At 35.0% G+C, this 24,568-nt stretch overlaps 1 pseudogene; it reads left to right on the top strand.

Annotated features, from left to right (window-relative positions):
- Positions 1 to 461: 461 nt before the first annotated feature.
- LOC121226475 (ABC transporter C family member 12-like) lies at positions 462 to 11,477 on the top strand (annotated as a pseudogene).
- The last annotated feature ends 13,091 nt before the right edge of the window (positions 11,478 to 24,568 follow it).

The raw sequence follows: 24,568 nt of genomic DNA, 5'->3' as shown, positions 1-24,568 counted from the left end.
ATTACAAGTAACTAGTATCCTACAAAATTAAAATACCTATGTCTGATATACTGTCCACCAAAGCAAAAGCACTCACACACGTTACCACATTATTCGACAATTTCATTTTCTTAGCAAAGTGAGAATTTACTTGATAGGTTGATGCTAGCCATTGGCATGATGTTCTGCCAACTTAATTGTAGTTTAAACCCTGTCCGTGAAGTTTACTGATAACTAACCTCCATAACTCATGCAGTCTACATCTATTGGAGAAAAAAAAAGAAAGAGAGCAAAAGAGCCTCAAAGAATGACATGGTTAGAAAAACTAAATTATTAGATTAAACGTTGTCTCACTGAGAAATCTGCCAGCAAGGCAAGCAAAATGATTTTAAATTGGGAAGTCATTTTCCATGTCAATGATCTTCTGATAACTACTTTCATTGAAGATGAAATAATTTAAATCATCTATCTGATGATTGATCATGTGTTATCTGATTTCTCTGTTTTACCCATGGAGAAAGACTATTGTGGTTAGCAAAATGCAAAAGATGACCAAGCAAAGACTAGAGTGGACTGACAGGAGGGTCAATCTTACGAATGAAATTCTAGCTGCTGTGGACACTGTGAAGTATGGTCTAATTCAGAAAGCACTTCCTTAGGTTTCACTATATTATCTTCATATTTGACAGTGATTACTGATCTGTGCTTGATAATTTTTCAGATTTTATGCATGGGAGAAATGCTTTCAGTCTAGAGTTCACAGTATACGGAATGATGAGCTATCATGGCTTCAGAGAGCTCAACTACTATCTGCTGTATGATAGTGGAATTATAATATTGCTTCTGAGTGTGTGTTTTTTTATGTGAACATTCCAAAACATAAAACGATGTTTCTAGTTGGCATGCGAAAATTACCTTTCACCAATAGTTGCACTTGCTTTTGCTCTGGAAAATGCAGTTATTGGTCATCAAACATAATCCTGGACATGCAATGCTTTCGTCATTTGATATATTTTCTTTTCTAAGGGAAATGTGATTTTGGTGGCCAGTGGCCACCAGCATAATATTTGAACCTCCATTTTAAGCAAGTGTCCGGGAATTGGTAGCCTATCTTGTGACTACATATCCATGATTTATAAACTAGATGTTATAGTATGTATGTCAGTTATGCAAGTGCATGCAATGTAAACGCACTTTGAATGCTTATTTATCTATGTGGCTAATCTTAAACTGCTCTTGATGGAGCAGCTGTTGATGCTGCTAGTCTTCAGGCCACAAAAAATATTACTGTTTTACCATATTTTGTTTTAATAAGTGCCTTTTGTTGCAGTTTAACAGTTTCATATTGAACAGCATACCAGTTGTTGTAATAGTAGTTTCATTTGGGATGTTCACTTTGCTTGGTGGGGATCTGACACCAGCAAGGGCATTCACATCACTTTCATTGTTTGCATTGCTACGAATTCCTCTGGAATGTCTTCCTATTTTGTTAAGTCAGGTTTAACTTACTTCACCCCTTACATCATTATATTTTGCATAATTTAATTGCCTTACAGCTGTATATTCTTCATTACTGAAATCTTATTGGAGGGAAAACTTTTATAATTTGTTTCTCAGGTATTTATTTTTCTTTTATTGAGAATTAAGTTTCATGGGGTAAATTTTTTGTACCTTCAGTAGTTGTTCTCATTTATCTAAGTTCTTAACAGTTAGCCAGACAATAAAACTGGTTTGTCACTCATCAACTTAATAGATGTCTAAGAAAATTTATGATATTACGGCCATGAATGAAAAATAAGCTTAAAAGGTGTATGTATTTAGTTTTTAGTTGATCATTATTTGCAATGTAATTGCTACAATTTTCAAGATTCGCCAGTCATTAAGCTTAATGGAGTTATTAAATAGCTTCTATTGGATTCTTGACAGTCTAATACTTGGTTTTTAGGTTGCAAATGCAAATGTATCTTTGCAACGTCTTGAGGAGCTTTTCTTAGCTGAAGAGAGAGTTCTAGCACCAAATCCACCTCTTTAGCCAGGGCTTCAAGCCATCTCAATTAAGAATGGAAACTTTTCATGGGATTTAAAGGTCATTTTAAAGTTCTGTTCTTGTTTCTATACCTCTCAAATTATGAGTCAAGTGCTTTCTAGACTGGAATTCTGTATTTAATATTGCTTGTGAAGGGTTTTACTAATCATCAGTCGATAAAATTGGTTTGCCTCATTCTCAGTAAGTGAATGGAAAGACGGAAAGCAAGTTGACTTGTTAGATATTTTGTTCTGTCTGAAGGGATCGACTGTAGAATTATAGCTTTGGATACATAGGACATGATAACTTAGAAATAGCAATAGCAGCTTAGTGATTTACCATGCACTACTTCCTGCTTTATAGTGAGGAAGATCTCATGCACTTATTAACCTCAACATTGTTAATATTGCAATATGCTACTTTTCTGGATAAAGACAATTTGGAATTTTATTTTTTATTTCTTCTTTTTTCAGGCAGAGAAGCCCACTTTATCAGATATCAATCTAGATGTACCGGTTGGCAGCTTATTCGCAATTGTTGGTGGAACTGGAGAAGGAAAAACATCCCTTATATCGGCGATTCTAGGGGAGCTTCCTCCAGATGCAAATTCAAATGTCATTATAAGAGGGACTGTTGCTTATGTTCCTCAAGTTTCATGGATTTTTAATGCTACTGTAAGTTGCAGCGTTGCTTATGTTCATTATTGATGTTTACTTCCATTTCAATTTTCTACAGCTTCCAATATTCTTTGACTAAGAAATTTTCCTTTCTATAGCATGCTTGCTTATGTACTTAAAATTTATTTTCACAGGTTCGTGACAACATTTTGTTTGGGTCTAGCTTTCAACCAGAACGGTATTGGAAGATAATTGATGTGACAGCTCTACAGCAGGATCTTGACGTCCTTCCTGTTACGTGGATTTAAAACATCTTGTAATTTCTTTTTCTACTATGGAATGTCTCCTTAACTATTTAACATTGTCCTTTAGGATCATGACCTCACTGAGATCGGTGAAAGAGGTGTGAACATAAGTGGTGGGCAGAAACAGAGAGTTTCCATGGCTAGAGCTGTCTATTCCAATTCAGATGTGTACATATTTGATGACCCTTTAAGTGCCCTTGATGCTCATGTTGCAGAACAGGTAACTTGTTTACTCTGATTAATGCAATTTCTTTCACATTCTACGTGGAAGCATGAAGGTTTGCATCAAACCGATATGAATCTAGGGCTTCCGTTGGATACAAGAAAGCTAAGTTTTGAGGCTAAGTGTTCGGGTTAATAAGGTCAAAAAGGTGGACATAGCCATTTTAGTTTTTGTGTGAGATTTGATAGGTTTAGAAGTTGAGGTGAAGAAATGAGATTTACCTAGGTGACGAAATAAGAGCAGCAGTCCTGAAATCTTATATGAGGATAGTTCTATTTTTTAATGTAAAGATCACATAATGTATAGACTCCTAAGATCACATAACTTCTTTTCCAGAAAGGATGAGGAAGCTTTTGAATAAATTTGGCTTAAAATAGCTCCAAAGTCATAAATGAAAAATGACAGCAGGAAACCCAAAGAACATAAGCCCAAATATTTCTCGTATATTCTTTCCACAATTCCTGTTTCTTTCTAATGTATTTTCAACCTTCGTTGATCTCAAAATAGATTTCTTGTGGTTATGCTATATGGTCTAATCTGAAGTCATTTGCAGGTTTTCTACAGGTGTATCAAGGAAGAATTACAAGGAAAAACCAGAATACTTGTCACAAACCAGATGCATTTTCTTCCACATGTAGACTACATCCTTCTTGTCTCTAATGGTGTAAGTAAAGAAGAGGGTACCTTTGAGGAAGTCTCCAGAAAAGGAAGGATATTTCAGAAGTTGATGGAAAATGCTGGGAAAATGGAAAAACGAGAAGAGAAGGGAGATGAAAGATGCATAGACATGGAAAACTTAGAACCAAATTCCAATAAGATGGTTGAGAATAAGATAAATGATATTCTAAAAGATGCAAATGCTGCAAACAGGATGAAAGGCATGAGAGCTACACTTGTAAAGCAAGAAGAAAGGGAAACAGGTCTGGTCAGCTGGAATGTTCTTATGAGGTAATATAGGATAACACCCTATACTCATTAGTACACTAAAACTCATGCTTTTCATATTAACTTTGATTTTAATAATTGCTTCCATCTTATTAAAGAAATAGAGAGAAAAAGGCTAAGAGAATGCGCTCTGTATTTTATGAAATCTAATCAAATCCTAATAAAGGAAAAAGAATCAGATACTGAAAATAAGAGATTACATAAAATGACACAATAAAGAAAAAAAATCTTAACACAGGTTTCCTAAAAATAAAAGATATGAGGTTGTCCATGTGTAGGCCCCTATTAAGGTACCAAATGATACAATGTTCCATGGTGTTATCTCTCATCAATTAACTAATAGATTTCCTATGATTTTTTGTTTGTGTCGAGTCTCTCCACCTATTGACAATAGGTTTGAGGTTAGATGCTTAACATAATTCACATGTAAATCAACTGCACTTCACATCAATTCAACTTGAGATGGGCTTAGAACCTATTTTTCTTTTACTGTTTTGCAGGTATAAGGATGCTATAGGAGGCCTATGGGTGGTTGTGATACTTTTTACATTCTACTTTTCAACTGAAGTTCTTAGAATTTTAAGCAGCATGTGGTTACGCTTTTGGACAGATAAAAGTGCTTCAAAGAGTTATAAGCCTGAATTTTACGTTCTCATTTATGCGCTTCTAGGATTTAGTCAGGTTAGTGCATCTTTATCTGCATCTAACAGGTGGTTTGTATTGATATCTATTTATACTCTGCTTACCTTATCAAGAAAGCTAAGCAATGGCTTAGCTTTCAATATGATTATTCAAAGAACAAGTTATCTTTTTAAATGAGCAGTAATTTTTGTAGGATATCACTTTTATATACTGTAAAATATGCAATGAATGCAGTGACACGGAGAAGAATTCCTAGAAGTAGATAAGCATAAGCTAAACAGTATAACATGTTAGGCATTTTCTCTGGTCTGTCTGTCTTCCTGCCAGAACCAAAAATTGATTCATAAAGCAATAGCTGTTTCATCTTTTATTTTAGTGCTTATTACAATGAGTTACTTACCATTTTAATGGATTCAGGTAACTGTGATTCTGACAAACTCGTTTTGGCTTATTACTTCAAGTCTCGGTGCAGCCAGAAGATTGCATGATATGATGCTAAATTTCATCCTAAGAGCTCCAATGTTGTTTTTCCAGACTAATCCAATTGGGCGAGTAATCAATAGGTTTTCAAGAGATCTAGGTGATATAGATTGTAATGTTGCTGAAAGTTTTCAAGAGAGCATTTAATAAAACTGTCCTATATTTTATTAATTAAACAACTGAATTTAAATAGAGAAAAGACTCATTAACCTAATAGGGAAAATAATTCCCTTATTCTACTAAAGTACTAAAAGATAAGGAAAATAATTCCCTTATTCTAATAAACTACTAAAAGATAAAATAAAATATTCTTAGAATATCCCAAATGATTTATTCTAATATTTATCTACCTAAATAAGATTTATCTACCTAAATAACTTTAAAATGTCTCAAAATATATGCGTTTCACATATTTCAACACACCCCTCAAATCTATTGTTTTGAAGGAACAAACGGCATGCACACTTGGCCTTCTTCAATCTTCTCATTGATAAACTGTCTATCAATCTCAACATGTTTAGTTCTATCATGCTGGACTGGGTTGTGAGCAATACTAATGACAGCTTTGCTATCACAGTACAACTTCATTGGTGAAGTTATTGGTTTCTGCAGCTCTTCCATAATTCTTTTTAACCACACCATTTCATAAATTCCTTGAGCCATTGATCTAAACTCAGCCCCTGCACTACTTTTTGCTACAACATTTTGTTTTTTGCTTCGCCTAGTCACAAGGTTTCCCCAAACAAATGTACAGTATCCTGATGTAGATCTTCTATCTGTTATTGAGCCTACCCAGTCTGCATCTGTATAAGCTTCAATTCCTCTTTGTTTAGATTTCTTGAAGAAAAAGCCCTTTCCAAGTGAACTCTTCAAGTATCTCAGAATTCAGAACACTGCTTCTTCATGTTCCTCCATTGGAGAGTGCATAAATTGACTCACTAAGCTCACTGCAAAAGCTATGTCTGGCCTTGTATGTGATAAGTAAATTAACTTACTGACTAATCTTTGGTACTGTCTTTTATCAACTAATCGACTTTCTTTATTTCCAAATTTTACATTTGGATCAATTAGTATGTCAGTTGGGTGGCAACCAATCATCCCAGCCTCTTTTAAAAGATCAATCACATATTTTTTTCTGAGAGACCACAAGACCCTTCTTTGATCGAGCAACTTCCATTCCAAGAAAGTATTTTAAAGGACCCAAGTCTTTGATCTCATACTCCAATGCTGGATGCTCCTTGAGACGCCTTATTTCATCCACACCATTTCCTGTAAGAATGATAGCATCGACATAAACTATAATAATTGCTATTCTACCTCTTTTTGAGTGTCGATAGAACATTGTGTGATCAGCTTTCCCTTGTGAGTAACCTTGTTTTTTAACAACTTGAGTGAACCATTCAAACCAAGCTCGAGGAGACCACTTTAAACCATACAAAGATTTCTTGAGCTTACATACTCCAGTTCCAAATTTTTCTTCAAAACCTGAAGAGGATCCATGTAAACTTATTCTTCAAGTTTCCCATTTAGGAAAGCATTCTTCACATCTAGTTTCTGTAAGGACCAAGATTAATAGCAATTGATAAAAGAACTCTAACAGAATTTAATTTGGCTACTGGAGCAAATGTTTCAAGATAAACTATCCCGTATGTTTGAATGTACCCTTTAGCCACTAGTCGGGCTTTGTATCTATCTAAAGATCCATCCGGTTTGAATTTGGTTGTGAACACACATGTACAGCCCACAGTTTTCTTCTCTACAGGTAATTCCACTGTTTCTCATGTACCTGTTTTTTCAAGAACGCGCATCTCTTCTAAAATAGCCTCCTTCCACTCAGGAACTTGTAAAACATATTTCAAATTTTTGGGTATTTTCACAATATCAAGACACGAAACAAAGGTTGAGAATGTTGAAGACAAGGCTTTATAGGATACAAAGTTAGACATGGGATATTTGACAACATTTCTAACACCTTTTCTTTTAGCAATTGAAATATCTAAATCAGAAAATTCATTGGTTGGATTATGAGCTTTACCTGGACTTTTGACAAGATCTTGTGGGTCGGATTCTTGGTGATGAATCTGGTGATTTCACTTTCTTGATTTTGATTTCTTCTTGAGTAAACAATTAACTCATTTATTTGTTCTTTATTCTCATGATCAGACTCTGCACCTTCGTACTCCTTTTCATTAACAACATTAACATCATTAATTTTTGTGTTAATCATAAATTCACCTTCCCCATTATTAGAATCCCTATGTTGTATATTCTTAGTGTTTTCTTGATCAATTATAGAATCTTCCTTACTATAATTCCCTCCCTGAAGATTAGAATCAAAGTAAGATTGCGTGTAAACAAATGTGACATCCATGGTAACAATAATCTTCCTATCAATTGGATCGTAACATTTGTAACCCTTTTTACTAGAAGCATAACTAATAAAGACGCATTTTTTTGCTCTAGGATCTAGTTTACCTTGGTTGTGAAGATGAACAAAAACACTACACCCAAAAACTCGGAGGGGTAAATATATGATCAATTTAGAGTTAGGAAAGTTATCTTTAAAGAGATTGAAATGAGTTCTATAGTTTAGAGTTTTACTAGGCATTTTATTAATAAGATATGTAACTGTTAACATGGATTCACCCCAAAGATAATGTGGTACCTGACTAGTGAACATCAAGGCTCTAGTTGCTTCCAAAAGATGTTGGTTTTTTTCTTTTTGTAACCCCAATTTGTTGTGGTGTATTTGTACAAGAGCTTTGGTGGACTATACCATGTTTGGTTAAGAAAACACCTATTTGGTCACTAAAAATTTCCCCACCATTGTCACTCCGAAGTACTTCTATTCTCAGACCAAATTGTGTTTTCACCATAGCATAAAAACACTGGAACACATTTTTTTACTTCAGACTTATCTTTTAATGAAAACACCTAACAAATGCGAGTATCATCAATAAATGTGACAAACCAACGTTTTCTTGAAAAATTTGAGACTCTTGAAGGTCCCCAAACATCACTATGAATTAACGAAAAAGGTTTGGAAGCTTTACATTTTTGAGGTGGGAAGAATGATCGATGATGTTTATCCAATTCACAAAATTCACAATGATATGAAGGACCTTTATTTTTAAATAGATCAGGTAAAAAATATATTAAATAGTAAAAATTAGGATGTCCAAGCCTATAATGCCAAATCATAACCTTATCAAAACTAGAAGTAGAATTTAAACATAAAGTAGTTGTTGGTTGACTTAGATGGTCGTCGTCAAGAAAGTAAATTCCACCAGATTCTTTAACATTGCGAATCATCTTACCAGAGACTATGTCCTAAGTTTTACACATAGAGGAGTCAAATATAACATGACAATTCAGGGACTGGGATAATTTATTAACCGATATGAGATTACAAGCTAGATTTGGCACATGTAAAACATCATGTAAACCAAGGAAGGCGAAATTTTAATAGTGTCTTTCCCGGCTATTCCCGAGAAAGACCCATCTACTACTTTGATTTTTTTTGTTTCTTGCACAAGGTGTGTAAGTTGAAAAAAGAAAATGACTAATAGTCATGTGATCACTAGCTTCAGAATCAACGATCTACGTGTTTGCTTTACAAGGCTTGGCACTAAAAAAATAGAAAAATCAGTACCTGATTGGGCAAAGGAGGAAGAAGGATTATTGGATGAGTTAGGAAGATAAGAATTCATCCAAAATTATGGTGATTGAAAAAGCTTATGTAGATGCTGGAGACCCTTCTAGAGAACTTTGGCCCTCATAATTTTCATTAGTTGTTTCAAAGGTAAAACTTTCTTCCTTTGTTTGATTGCTGGATCTTTTATCTCCAATGAAGGCTATTTTAACCATGATACTACTAGAGATAACCTAGCTCAGATGCCATGAAAGTTTTTAAGAGAGCATTTAATAAAACTGTTCTATATTTTATTAACTAAACAACTGAATTTAAATAGAGAAAAGAGTCCTACCCTAATTGGGATAATAATTCCCTTATTTTAATAAAGTACTAAAAGATAAGGAAAATAATTCCCTTATTCTAATAAACTACTAAAAGATAAAATAAAATATTCTTAGAATATCTCAAATGATTTATTCTAAGATTTATCTACCTAAATAACTTTAAAATATATCCCAAAATATATGGGTTTCACATATTTTAGTTGTCACTTCTATGGATATGTTTTTGAATCAGTCGTGGCAACTTCTTTCAACTTTTACACTCATAAGCATCGTGAGCATATTTTCATTTTGGGCCATCATGCCACTTCTCATCTTGTTTTATGCAGCCTATCTATATTATCAGGTATTCTCCATAATTGTTAGTTACATGTGGAAATTTAAGAAAAAATACTTTCTAATTACTAGATATCTATATTACCTAGACTCAGGGGTGTGTTCCCTGTATATGTCTATGCTTAATTTTTTTCTAAATTTTTCCATATATTTGGAGGACTAGACCTCATACCATGTTTGAGTATTTTTTGGACGCTGGTACTTTGGGAAAATGAATGTCCAGATAACATAGGTTGAAAGTTGAGACTTCTTTCCAGCATCATAATTTTCACTCAATTTGTGATCTGTAAATGCCATTTTATTTTCCTAGTTCAGTATGTATATAAGCAAGTATTCTACCTTAGTTTTGTGACATTTAAGTATTCTTTACTGATTATTATCTTTCTTTTAGCACAGATATTCTCTTCACAAATTTCAATAACCATTTGCTTTTGCCGAGCATATCTCGTGAAGTAAAACGCTTAGATTCTATTACCAGATCACCTGTTTATACACAATTTAGAGAAGCATTCGATGGCTTCTCATCCATTCGTACATACAAAGCTTATGATCGGATTGCCAATGTTATCGGGAGGTCCATGGATAATAATATCAGATTCATACTGGCAAAAACTAGTTCAAATCATTGGCTGGCTATAAGATTAGAAACTCTAGGAGGCCTCATTATTTGGTTAACAGCAACCGTCACTGTTCTGCAAAATGGAAGAGAAAAAAACAAGACAGCATTTGCATCAACAATGGGTCTACTTCTCAATTATACACTAAATATCACTAGGCTATTGATTGTTGTTTTAAGACAAGCAAGCAAAGCTGAGAACATCTTGAATGCTGTGGAACGTGTGGGTACATATATCAATTTGCCTCTAGAGGCTCTAGACGTAATTGAGAGCCACAGTCCTCCATCTGGTTGGTCATCATCTGGGTCAATTCACTTTGATGATGTTGTCCTACGTTATAAACCTCAACTTCCACCGATCTTGTGTGGATTGTCCTTTATTATTTCTCCAAGTGAGAAGCTAGGGATAGTTAGAAGAACTGGTGCAGGGAAATCCAGCATGTTGAATGCTTTGTTTTGAATTGTAGAGCTGGAAAAAGGAAGAATCTTGATTGATGGTTGTGATCTTGCCAGATTTGGACTGACTGGCGTGCAAAAGGTTTTTTGTATCATACCACAATCCCCTGTTTTTTTTTCGGTAATGATTGTAACTCTTGAGTGTTCTCGGCCTAGTTCTCGTTTTATGTTTTAAATTATTGTGCTTTATGGCACAATATTTGCTAGAGAATATCATCCAACATTAAAGTTTCTCATCTTAATGGTCATTTTTAATTTATCCAGGAACTGTGCGATTAAACTTGGATCCATTTAATGAGCACAATGATGATGACCTTTGGGAGGCTTTAGAAAGGGCACATTTGAAGGATGTCATCTTGAGGAACTCTTTCGGTGTGGATGCAGAGGTATTAAATAGAAAAATAGTCAAAAATAAAAAGGAAATCATGTGTTTTTGAAAATATTTGCTTGAACTCTATGTCTATTAAGCTTTGAATGGTATTTAAAGTAAACTTTAATATGTATAACCTTTTGTGAATGAAGAAAATTATGTATAAATTAATCAAAGCAAGAAGTCAACTGTTGAAATAATATTATCATCGTCTGCCTCAAGGTTTTGGAGGGTGGGGAGAATTTTAGTGTTGGGCAAAGACAATTTTTGTGTCTTGCTCGAGCATTGTTGCGAAGGTTAAAGATTTCGGTTCTTGATGAAGCAACTGCGGTAGTGGATGTTAAGACTGATGCTTTTATCCAGAAAACCATTCGTGAAGAATTCTAATCTTGCACCATCCTGATTATTGCTCACAGACTAAATACCATCATTAACTATGATCGGATTCTTGTACTTGATGCTGGTCAGATGCTCCTTCTCACTTGTGTTATTCCTTCAAATTTCTAGCTTCTTTTCCTTTTTGCAAAATTTCGATCTCATTTAATAGATTGCTTGTAGCTGTATGATATCTTCAAGGCAAGATTGACTCCATTCTCAGAGTGACTTGGCAAATATTTACCAACTATATACTTTATTGTACTTGATTAAGTTGCCTTTGGATTAGGGAATAAAAACGAAGATACTCATTACTGGTGACTAGATAACTTCTGATGTTGCTTTTTCAGGTTCTAGAACACAATACTCCAAAGGTGTAACAACCCGGTTTTGACCCTAATCAGAATAGTGGTTTCGGGACCACAAATCTGAATCAGAAAAATATTTTAATATTATTTTGTGTGTTTATTTTGTGTGCATTCGATGGTGTGAAATTTTCGTGTTTTAATTTCGTTGTTTAAGTGTCCGATTTAATTAAAGGGCTTAATCGCATAAAATAAAAATTTGATGGCTAAGTATGAAAGTGCTTAATTATTTTTATCTTTATAATTTGGAGGTTTCATGTTGAAATTTAGCCAATATTAATGGTAGTGGACGGCAATGATGGCTATTATATATTATATATATATATTGATTATAAAAGTAAAATAACAATGATATAATGTATTGAAAATAATAAAACTTAAAAATAAAAAAAAGCCATGCATGTTGTCTTTCTCATTGCCGAATATACAAAAGAAAAAGAAGAAAAGAATAGCAAGCTAGGTTCGGCCCTTATTTTGCTTGATTAAGGTATGTTTTTGCTTCGGTTTTTGATGATTTTTACGTTTTTGAGATCGTTGCTTTGAATACTTCAAAACCCATGTCTTAATTTTGTGAATTGATGAATATTTTGAATTATGCCATTGATGAATATTTGTGTTTTGGGATGTTTGATGATGAATAATGGAAGATATGTCTTAGATTAACATGTTTTGTATTGGTATTTTTGATGAATTTGAGTATTTAGGGCTAAATTGTGAAAATAAATTTTTGAGGGACTAAAATGTGAAATAAATGCAATGTGTGGACTTGTATGAGAACCATGAATATTCGGCCCTTGTGTGTTATGGGAAAATTTTGTGTATTTTGTGTTTTGTGCAAAAGGACTAAATTGCAAAAAGTGAAAAATGTTAGGGGCAAAATGGTAATTTTCCCATTTATGTATTGTTGGACTCAAATGAATGTTTTGATGAATAAAAAGGTTAAATTTGACTATGTTTAGATCAAGGAACGAAGAAAACGAATTTGGATCGGGGGAAGTCGAAGGTAATCGAATAGTCGATCGTGTTTGCTGATATCCGAGGTAAGTCTATTAGCTATTTAATGTCATAAAATCAGTATATAAATAAGTATATGAGCTGTTTTTGGATGAATTATAATTAAAAATATGATAGTTGAAATAATTAAAAGTATGAGTGAATTATATATATATTATGCAAATCTACATCTATATGTTCTCGTATTGAACTTAGGTATGCCATTTATACAAGTTTATAAGGGGTTCGACTATGCAACTATGCATGTATATGTTCTTGTGATAAATTTAAGTATGAAACTTATATATGAAAAAGGGAGATTCGATTAGGTATGTATGTTCTTGTAAAGGTTCTTGAACGGGGTTGAAGAGATGAAATTATTAGCTTGGATTATCTTAATGTGTTCGAAAGTACGATATTAATAGTATGCTTCAATGTGTTAAGTTATATATATATATATATATTCGGATGTATAATTTAGATATTGAGTTGAATTTGATGACTGAACTTTTTATACCGATGTGGGTTAAGGATATAGTTTATAAATTATTGAGCTGAATTTTTATGTGAATTCTATATACCATTATGATATACAACTCCTATGAATTGAGATTCTTTTGTTAAAGCTCAGTATCATTCGGTTTATCGTTAGTGACATAATTCAGACTTTACGTCTAGCAGGCTTAATGCCGGTGAAATTATTCAGACTATAAGTCTAGCAGGCTTAATGCCGGTGACACATTTCAGACTATAAGTCTAGCAGGCTTAATGCCGGTGACACATTTCGGACTATAAGTCTAGCAGGCTAAGAGCCGGTGTATTGAATCAGGTTTTAAAACCTAGCAGGCTAAATGCTGGTGAATCCGTTTAAAGCATGTGATAATATACAATTGATACCTCTATGATTTTGATTATATGAAATCGATGTATACATAAATGTTCAATCACATGATTTTAGTCATATTAACTTGATGAGCATATATATATACATATATTTGGTCTAAGCAATTGATAGATATGTATATATATATATATGTTGCATTCGGCATAGGTGGATATATTTATGTGTATGCATTCGGCATAGGTGAAAATAAGTGCATGTATCTATGCATTCGGCATAGATGGGTATAGGTGCATATGTGCATTCGGCATTTATGGATGATAAGCATAAAAATTTGGCTTTTGATATATGTAGTTGAATAGTTGTATTTAAATGGATTCGATGAAGTGCGAACAATAAGTACTCTAGAAATCAGTATATGCTGTTAAGGATTATGCTAGTAACTTGATTATATGCATATAATGTACATACATTTGTCCGTTTATGTGTATTAGATAAATATACATCCTTTTAGACTTAAACAAAATGACTCAATAAAGTAGTGTTTGATTAGTAATCATATTTGATGATTGTAATTTCAATAAATTTACTTAAAGAATTATATGATTCTTTTATATGTATTTTAGATATGCTGTAGACTTACTAAGCTATAAAAGCTTACTTGTTTGCTTTCGTTCATTCGTTTTTATAGATTTTTTTGGAGACGCGTTACGAGCTCGGGGATCATCAGCACCGCCCATCACACTATCGACTTCTTTTGGTATTTTGTTAAATATTTGAACTCGATCTTATGGCATGTATAGGCTTGATAATGTTTTGGATAATTTTGAATCCTATTGTGTAAATAGCAATGCGAAAAGAGTTTAACTCCATGCTTGAATTTGATTATATATGTTCATGAATTGGACTTGCATTTGGAATTAGATATTAAAGTTATGTTTATGTGAGCTTGGTTTCGTAATGCCTCGTAACCCTGATTCGGCGACGGAGACGGGTTAGGGGTGTTACATTTTATTGGTATCGGAGCTACGGTTTAGTCGATTCTCGGAACTAGCGTAGCGTGTATGAGTCTAGCTATACATGCCATATTTTTATATCGAGATAGTGTGATGACTGCTGACGTCTAAAAATGTGTTTCCGTATAGTAATGGATCCCGAACGAGCCGTAGCTGATGATGTTGAGAGTATAGCGCCTGCTCCCGCGCAAGGGACAGAGCCAGTAGATTCTCGACCAATCTCGAGTAACCAGGAGGGAGAGGCTAAACAAGCCTTCTACCAAATGATGAATGACTGGTTTACTCATTATGTCCGAACTAATCCGGTTACACAACAACCTCCACCCCCGACTAATCCATCTTCGATTCCTGTTATACCCTAAGTAAGTGATCCGATGAGATTACTTAAGCCTCCGGTTGACAAAATTCGAAAACACGGGGCCGAAGAGTTCAGAGCTACTGATGATGATGATGCTGAGCGAGCTGAATTCTGGCTTGATAATACTATTCGAGTGTTTGATGAGTTGTCTTGCACCCCTGATGAGTGCTTGAAATGTGCCATATCCTTGCTACGGGACACTGCATATCACTGGTGGAATACACTAGTATCGGTGGTTCCGAAAGAGCGAGTGACCTGGGAATTCTTTCAGACTGAGTTTCGTAAGAAATACATCAGCCAGAGATTTATTGATCAGAAACGTAAGGAATTTCTTGAACTGAAACAGGGTCGTATGACAGTGACAGAATATGAACGGAAATTTGTGAGACTTAGTAGATATGCTCGAGAGTGTGTTTCAACTGAAGCTATCATGTGTAGAAGATTTGAAGATGGGCTGGATGAAGATATTAAACTGTTAGTTGGTATACTTGAGATAAAAGAGTTCGTAGTACTTGTTGAACGAGCTTGTAAAGCTGAGGAGCTCGGGAAAGAGAAGAGGAAAGCTGACTATGAAGCTCGAGATTCTCATAAAAGATCATTCAGTAAATCATTTCAGTCGACCTCAAGGAAATTCAGAGCGGATCATAGCCAATCTAAAGCTACTGCAGGGTTTCCTAAGTATGATCGAGATCGACCCCCTGTGAGTTCACGAGCTACTTCAGTTGCTAGCGTTGGTAGTGTTCGACAAAATAGATCAGAGTGCAAGCATTGTGGGAAATGGCATCCTGGGGATTGCAGATTCCATGATCGGTCTTGCTTCAAGTGTGGTTCAAAAGATCATTTCATTCGAGAGTGTCCGATGGTAGCTGAGCAAAACACTGTGCAGGATACCAGACCGAGTAATGTGCCAGTCCGAGGTAGACCGCGAGACAATTGAGTAATGTAAGTGGTAGTCAGAGAGGAACCAGGGACACAGCAATTCGATCTGAGGCCCGTGCACCTGCCAGAGCTTATGCCATCCGTGCTCGAGAGGAGGCTTCTCTCCAGATGTTATTACTGGTACTTTCACTCTTTATGATACTAATGTTATTGCATTGATTGATCCTTGTTCGACTCATTCTTATGTGTGTGAGACTTTAGTATTCAGTAAGACTTTGCCTGTTGAGTCTACTGAGTTTGTAATTAAAGTATCGAACCCCCTGGGCCGGTGTGTTTTGGTTGACAAAGTGTGCAAGAATTGTCTGTTGATGATTCGAGATTTATGTTTTCCAGCTGATTTGATGTTGTTACCATTCGACGAGTTCGATATAATTCTGGTATGGATTGGTTAACTCTGCATGATGCTATTGTAACTGCAAACGGAAAACTATTGATCTACGGTGTCAGAATGATGAGATTATTCGGATCGAATCTAATGATTGAATGGTTTATCAGCATAATATCCTCGATGTCGGCTCAGAAGTATGTGAGAAGGGGTTGTGAAGCTTACCTTGCATTTGTTCTTGATAGTAAAGTGACCGAAAAGAAGATTGAATCTGTACCAGTAGTGTGTGAGTATTTAGACGTGTTTCCCGAAGAATTACCGGGTTTGCCACCTATTCGAAGTAGAGTTGGTATTGAGTTAGTACCAGGAACGACTCCCATATCGATAGCTCCGTACCGTATGGCCACCGACCGAATTAAAAGAATTGAAAGTACAGTTGCAAGAGCTGACTGATAAAGGTTTTGCACGACCGAGTTTCTCTCCTTGGGGTGCACCAGTTCTATTTGTGAGAAAGAAAGACGGAACGATGAGAATGTGCATTGATTACCGGCAACTCAATAAAGTGACTATAAAGAATAAGTATCCGTTACCACGGATTGATGATTTGTTCGATCAGTTGAAAGGGGCTACTGTGTTTTCAAAGATAGATCTGAGATCAGGCTACTATCAGTTGCGAGTTAAAGACTCTGATGTGCCAAAGACTGCTTTCCGAACGAGGTACGGACATTATGAGTTTCTTGTTATGCCTTTTGGACTTACTAATGCACCTGCTATTTTCATGGATTTGATGAATCGGATCTTTAGGAAGTATCTGGATCGGTTTGTGGTAGTATTTATTGATGACATTTTGATCTACTCTCGAGATGAAAATGAGCATGCTGAACATCTGAGACTTGTGTTACAAACTTTGCGAGATAAGCAGTTGTATGAAAGTTTAGTAAATGTGAGTTCTGGTTACGTGAAGTCAGTTTTCTGGGCCATGTTGTATCAGCATCGGGTATTTGGGTTGATCCGAGTAAAATTTCAGCTATACTTGATTGGAAACCTCCGAGGAATGTTCGGAAGTTCGAAGCTTTCTGGGCTCGCTGGCTATTATAGACGTTTTGTGAAAGGGTTCTCTATGATTGCGACCCCGATGACAAGGCTACTACAAAAAGACGTTAAGTTTGAGTGCTCAGAAAAGTGCCAGAAAGTTTCGATCAGTTGAAAGCTCTTTTAACCAAAGCTCCAGTCCTAGTTCAACCCGAATCGGGTAAAGAGTTTGTTATCTATAGTGATGCATCTTTAATGGTTTGGGCTATGTATTGATGCAGGAAGGCAAGTTGTAGCCTATGCCTCGAGACAGTTAAAGCGCATGAAAGAACTATCCGACGCATGATCTGGAATTGGCCGCTATTGTATTTGCGTTAAAAATATGGCGTCACTATCTGTTTGGCGAAAGATGTCATGTTTATTCCGATCATAAAAGCTTGAATATTTGATGACTCAGAAAGATCTGAATTTGAGACAGCGTCGATGGTTAGAATTGTTGAAAGATTACGAGCTCGTGATTGACTATATCCGGGAAAGGCTAATGTTGTTGCTGATGCCTAAGTCGAAAATCACTGTTTGCTTTGCGTGCAATGAATGCACATATGGTTATGTCTGATGATGGTGCGATAGTAGCTGAGTTGAAAGCAAAACGTTATTTGTTCAACAGATTTGTGAAGCTCAAAAGCCGATGATGATTTAATTGCAAACGAACTCAGTGTGACTAAATGTTGATTCAGAGTTTCTAGTTGATACTGAGGATTGTTTGAGATTCAGAAACCGATTATGTGTTCCGAAAATCCAGAGTTAATTCAGATGATTTTGAATGAAGCCCATAATAGTCGATTTTCTGTTCATCCGGGTAGCACGAAATGTATAATGATCTGAAACAAACTATTGGTGGCATGGAATGAAACGAGACATTTCTGACTTTGTTTCGAAATGTTTAATATGTCAGCAAGTAAAAGCCGAGCATCAGGTACCTTCTGGATTGCTGCAGCCGATCATGATACCTGAATGGAAATGGGACAGAGTTACGATGGATTTTGTATCCGGTTTACCGTTAAACCCAGCAAGAAAGATGCAATTTGGGTTGTTGTTGATAGATTGACAAAATCGGCTCACTTTATTCCGATTCGTATTGATTATTCGCTTGATAAACTTGCTGAATTGTACATTTCTCAGATTGTAAAATTGCACGGAGTGCCTATTTCTATTATTTCGGACAGAGACCGAGATTTACATCGCGGTTTTGGAAGAAATTACAAGATGCTTTAGGTACGAAACTACATTTTAGCACAGCTTTCCATCCGCAAACAGATGGTCAATCGGAGCGAATTATACAGATACTTGAGGACATGTTGAGATGTTGCATTCTCGAGTTTGAAGGTACGTGGGAACGATATTTACCTTTGATTGAATTTGCTTATAATAACAGCTTTCAATCTAGTATTAAAATGGCACCTTATGAGGCTTTGTACGGTCGTAAATGTCGTACACCACTGTATTGGACCGAGCTCAGTGAAAATAGGATACACGGGGTTGATTTGATTAAAGAGACCGAACAGAAAGTGAAAGTGATTCGGGACAGCCTGAAATCAGCATCAGATCGTCAGAAATCTATGCGGATTTGAGAAGAAAAGATATAGAATTCAGATCGGCGATAAAGTGTTTTTGAAAGTCTCACCGTGGAAGAAAGTATCAGATTCGGTCGTAAAGGCAAATTGAGTCCAAGATTCATGGACCGTATGAGATTATAGAACGTGTCGGACCGGTTGCTTATAGATTGATGTTACACCTGAGTTAGAAAGATTCACAATGTATTCATGTTTCGATGCTCCGTAGATACCGATCTGATCCTTCACATGTGATTTGTCGACGGAGATTGAAATTAACCCTGATATGTCAACGTTTTGTAATCAGAATAGTGGTTTCGGGACCACAAATCTGAATCAGAAAAATATTTTAATATTATTTTGTGTGTTTATTTTGTGTGCATTCGATGGTGTGAAATTTTCGTGTTTTAATTTCGTTGTTTAAGTGTCCGATTTAATTAAAGGGCTTAATCGCATAAAATAAAAATTTGATGGCTAAGTATGAAAGTGCTTAATTATTTTATCTTTATAATTTGGAGGTTTCATGTTGAAATTTAGCCAATATTAATGGTAGTGGACGGCAATGATGGCTATTATATATATTATATATATTAATTATAAAAGTAAAATAACAATGATATAATATATTGAAAATAATAAAACTTAAAAATAAAAAAAAGCCATGCATGTTGTCTTTCTCATTGCCGAATATACAAAAGAAAAAGAAGAAAAGAATAGCAAGCTAGGTTCGGCCCTTATTTTGCTTGATTAAGGTATGTTTTTGCTTCGGTTTTTGATGATTTTTACGTTTTTGAGATCGTTGCTTTGAATACTTCAAAACCCATGTCTTAATTTTGTGAATTGATGAATATTTTGAATTATGCCATTGATGAATATTTGTGTTTTGGGATGTTTGATGATGAATAATGGAAGATATGTCTTAGATTAACATGTTTTGTATTGGTATTTTTGATGAATTTGAGTATTTAGGGCTAAATTGTGAAAATAAATTTTTGAGGGACTAAAATGTGAAATAAATGCAATGTGTGGACTTGTATGAGAACCATGAATATTCTGCCCTTGTGTGTTATGGGCAAATTTTGTGTATTTTGTGTTTTGTGCAAAAAGGACTAAATTGCAAAAAGTGCAAAATGTTAGGGGCAAAATGGTAATTTTCCCATTTATGTATTGTTGGACTCAAATGAATGTTTTGATGAATAAAAAGGTTAAATTTGACTATGTTTAGATCAAGGAACGAAGAAAACGAATTTGGATCGGGGGAAGTCGAAGGTAATCGAATAGTCGATCGTGTTTGCTGATATCCGAGGTAAGTCTATTAGCTATTTAATGTCATAAAATCAGTATATAAATAAGTATATGAGCTGTTTTTGGATGAATTATAATTAAAAATATGATAGTTGAAATAATTAAAAGTATGAGTGAATTATATATATATTATGCAAATCTACATCTATATGTTCTCGTATTGAACTTAGGTATGCCATTTATACAAGTTTATAAGGGGTTCGACTATGCAACTATGCATGTATATGTTCTTGTGATAAATTTAAGTATGAAACTTATATATGAAAAAGGGAGATTCGATTAGGTATGTATGTTCTTGTAAAGGTTCTTGAACGGGGTTGAAGAGATGAAATTATTAGCTTGGATTATCTTAATGTGTTCGAAAGTACGATATTAATAGTATGCTTCAATGTGTTAAGTTATATATATATATATATATATTCGGATGTATAATTTAGATATTGAGTTGAATTTGATAACTGAACTTTTTATACCGATGTGGGTTAAGGATGTAGTTTATAAATTATTGAGCTGAATTTTTATGTGAATTCTATATACCATTATGATATACAACTCCTATGAATTGAGATTCTTTTGTTAAAGCTCAGTATCATTCGGTTTATCGTTAGTGACATAATTCAGACTTTACGTCTAGCAGGCTTAATGCCGGTGAAATTATTCAGACTATAAGTCTAGCAGGCTTAATGCCGGTGACACATTTCAGACTATAAGTCTAGCAGGCTTAATGCCGGTGACACATTTCAGACTATAAGTCTAGCAGGCTTAATGCCGGTGACACATTTCGGACTATAAGTCTAGCAGGCTAAGAGCCGGTGTATTGAATCAGGTTTTAAAACCTAGCAGGCTAAATGCCGGTGAATCCGTTTAAAGCATGTGATAATATACAATTGATACCTCTATGATTTTGATTATATGAAATCGATGTATACATAAATGTTCAATCACATGATTTTAGTCATATTAACTTGATGAGCATATATATATACATATATTTGGTCTAAGCAATTGATAGATATGTATATATATATATGTTGCATTCGGCATAGGTGGATATATTTATGTGTATGCATTCGGCATAGGTGAAAATAAGTGTATGTATCTATGCATTCGGCATAGATGGGTATAGGTGCATATGTGCATTCGGCATTTATGGATGATAAGCATAAAATTTGGCTTTTGATATATGTAGTTGAATAGTTGTATTTAAATGGATTCGATGAAGTGCGAACAATAAGTACTCTAGAAATCAGTATATGCTGTTAAGGATTATGCTAGTAACTTGATTATATGCATATAATGTACATACATTTGTCCGTTTATGTGTATTAGATAAATATACATCCTTTTAGACTTAAACAAAATAACTCAATAAAGTAGTGTTTGATTAGTAATCATATTTGATGATTGTAATTTCAATAAATTTACTTAAAGAATTATATGATTCTTTTATATGTATTTTAGATATGCTGTAGACTTACTAAGCTATAAAAGCTTACTTTGTTTGCTTTCGTTCATTCGTTTTTATAGATTTTTTTTTGGAGACGCGTTACGAGCTCGGGGATCATCAGCACCGCCCATCACACTATCGACTTCTTTTGGTATTTTGTTAAATATTTGAACTCGATCTTATGGCATGTATAGGCTTGATAATGTTTTGGATAATTTTGAATCCTATTGTGTAAATAGCAATGCGAAAAGAGTTTAACTTCCATGCTTGAATTTGATTATATATGTTCATGAATTGGACTTGCATTTGGAATTAGATATTAAAGTTATGTTTATGTGAGCTTGGTTTCGTAATGCCTCGTAACCCTGATTCGGCGACGGAGACGGGTTAGGGGTGTTACAGCAGCAGTGATGTAGATTTGGAAAATCACTAAAAATAGTAGAAAGGGAATTAAATAGTGAATAAATTATGTAAACGAACCTTGATGAATCTATTTTCATAGGAAAGTAACGAAACAATCATATGAATAGTATGTTAAGAGATATTCAGGTTCTCGTAAGACAGGGCCAGAACGGTTTCTGGATTCCCTGTTTCAACTTTGGAAATTAATTATAAATTAACCAGAGATAATTATGAGTCATTCCATATATGTATAGATTCCTCTCTGAGTCTAGTTTCTATAGAAACAAACTACATCAGTATTGAAGCCCTGTACAGGGAGATATCCAAGTCGTAATGCGCAAAGGTCAGTGTAGTCGATCCCTGTAACATGGGAGACTTTGACTAATAAACTGTACTAATTGGCCCAACCAAAAATTCTAGAAAACAATATGTAGATGGGAATATGAGTCTAGTTTCAGGGAAAATTTACGGAACTGGATTCTGAGTTTCTGAACTCGAGATATGATTTTTAAAGCGACTAGTATGCAGATTGGCAGTGTCTGGGAAATTTGTTTATAAGTGGTTAAAGTCTGTTAACACCTCGTGTTCGACTCCGGTGACGGTCTCGGGTTCGGGGTGTTACACATGCTGTGGCTAATGCATGTCCCAGACATGTCTTACACTGGCAGACAATCACCGATTATCACGGTACAATATCCAAGCTTATTTTAAATGTTCAACGAAAGTCTTTACTACGTAAATTTCTCAACATGTATTCTCATATTCAAAATCAAGACAATTTAGGCCATATCAACTCAATTACACATCATAAAGATATAGTTATATTATTAACATACAACTTACCTCGGTATTCAAAATATGGTGACTATTTCGGCTTAGTCCACTAGCTTTAGTTTTCCCTAGTCTAGGCCCAAATTTTGTAATTGTTGATCTATATTGATGAAAATTCACACATTTAATCATTTTGTTAATCTAGGTATTCAAAAATTCATAATTGGCCAACCCCAAATTACTCGTATGACAACCCCAAATTCCTAATATTTCACAACATTATTATCTATTTTACAAACTTTACAAAATGGTCCTATTAGGGTTTTCATGAGAAGTCCTTCACAAAGTTGCTTATTTCACAACCATGATTCATTTCTTCCATAAAATTTTAGAAAACAACATGAACACTCTCATGGTAAAACCCTCGACTTTCAACCATCTTACAAAATAGTCCCCTCATTTGAAAGCTTATGCAATAAGGGTTCAAAAAATACAAAAATCATCAAGAAAGACCGTCAAAATCACTTACTTGAGAAGGTTACAAGTTGCTGAAAATTTCAAGCTTTCAAACCCCAACAGAGGCTGAATTTTTGGTGGAGAAGAAATGGTGAAAAGGGATGATATCATTTTTCTTTTATTTTATTTCTATTTTAGTCAAATAAGCTTCCAAAACCCACTTAATTTGACTTTTTGACCATTCTTCTCCCCATGGCCGGCCAAGCACTCTTTTTAGGGTCTATTTTCCCTTTCAAGACCCCTAATTTTGGTTTTCTAGCTATTTGACATCCTTAGCTATCAAAATAGGACTTTTTCACTTTATATGATTTAGTCCTTTTTCGCGATTAAGCTCTCAAATGCTAAAATTAATTCACCAAATTTTTCATGCACCTTTATAATCATGTCATCACACATAAAATAATATTAAAATAATTTCTATGGCATTAAAATAGTGGTTTCATAACCACTGTTCTGCCTATACCTAAAATCGAGCTGTTACAATTCTCCCCCTTAGGGATTTTCGTCCCCGAAAATCTTACCGGTGAATAAGTTCTGGTATTGATCTCTCATAGTCTCTTTGGGTTCCCACGTGGCTTCCTCGACTCCGTGTCTAAGCCACAAAACTTTCAAGAGTGCTACACTTTTATTCCTCAATTTCTTGACCTCTCAATCCAAAATTTTAATCAGTTCTTCACTATAGGTCATATCCGGGCTTATTTCAATTTCTTCCGGTGAAATCACGTGTGAGGGGTCAGAGTGGTAGCAGTGCTAAATCGATACATGGCACACATCATGAATTTTCTCTATCTCATAAAGCAAGGCTAATCGGTATGCGACCTGTCCAATTCTCTCGATCACCTCATAAGGTCCAATAAACCGCGGGCTCAGCTTGCCTTTTATACCGAATCTGAGGACCTTTTTCCACGGGGATACTTTCAAAAACACCTTATCACCAACTAGAAACTCGATTTCCTTTCGTTTTAAATCAGCATAAGATTTATGTCTATCCAAAGTGGCTCTTAAGCAGTCACGAATCACCTTAACCTTCTCTTCGGTCTCTCTGACCAAATCGACCCCGTGAATTCGATTCTCTCTCAGCTCGGTCCAATACAAGGGTGTTCGACACCTACGCCCATACAAAGCCTCATAAGGCACCATTTTCAGACTTGACTATAACTATTGTTGTAGGCGAATTCAACCAGTAGTAAATACTTTTTCCAACTGCCTTGAAACTCGAGAACACAACATCGTAACATGTCTTCAAGGACTTGGATTACTCTCTCCGACTGACCGTCAGTTTGCGGGTGGAAAGCTGTGC

The sequence above is a fragment of the Gossypium hirsutum genome, unplaced genomic scaffold, assembly GCF_007990345.1.
Source record: "Gossypium hirsutum isolate 1008001.06 unplaced genomic scaffold, Gossypium_hirsutum_v2.1 scaffold_203, whole genome shotgun sequence".
NCBI classification, from domain to species: domain Eukaryota; kingdom Viridiplantae; phylum Streptophyta; class Magnoliopsida; order Malvales; family Malvaceae; genus Gossypium; species Gossypium hirsutum.
Note: the sequence above shows the minus strand (reverse complement) of the source record. Positions and strands in the feature narration are given on the sequence as shown.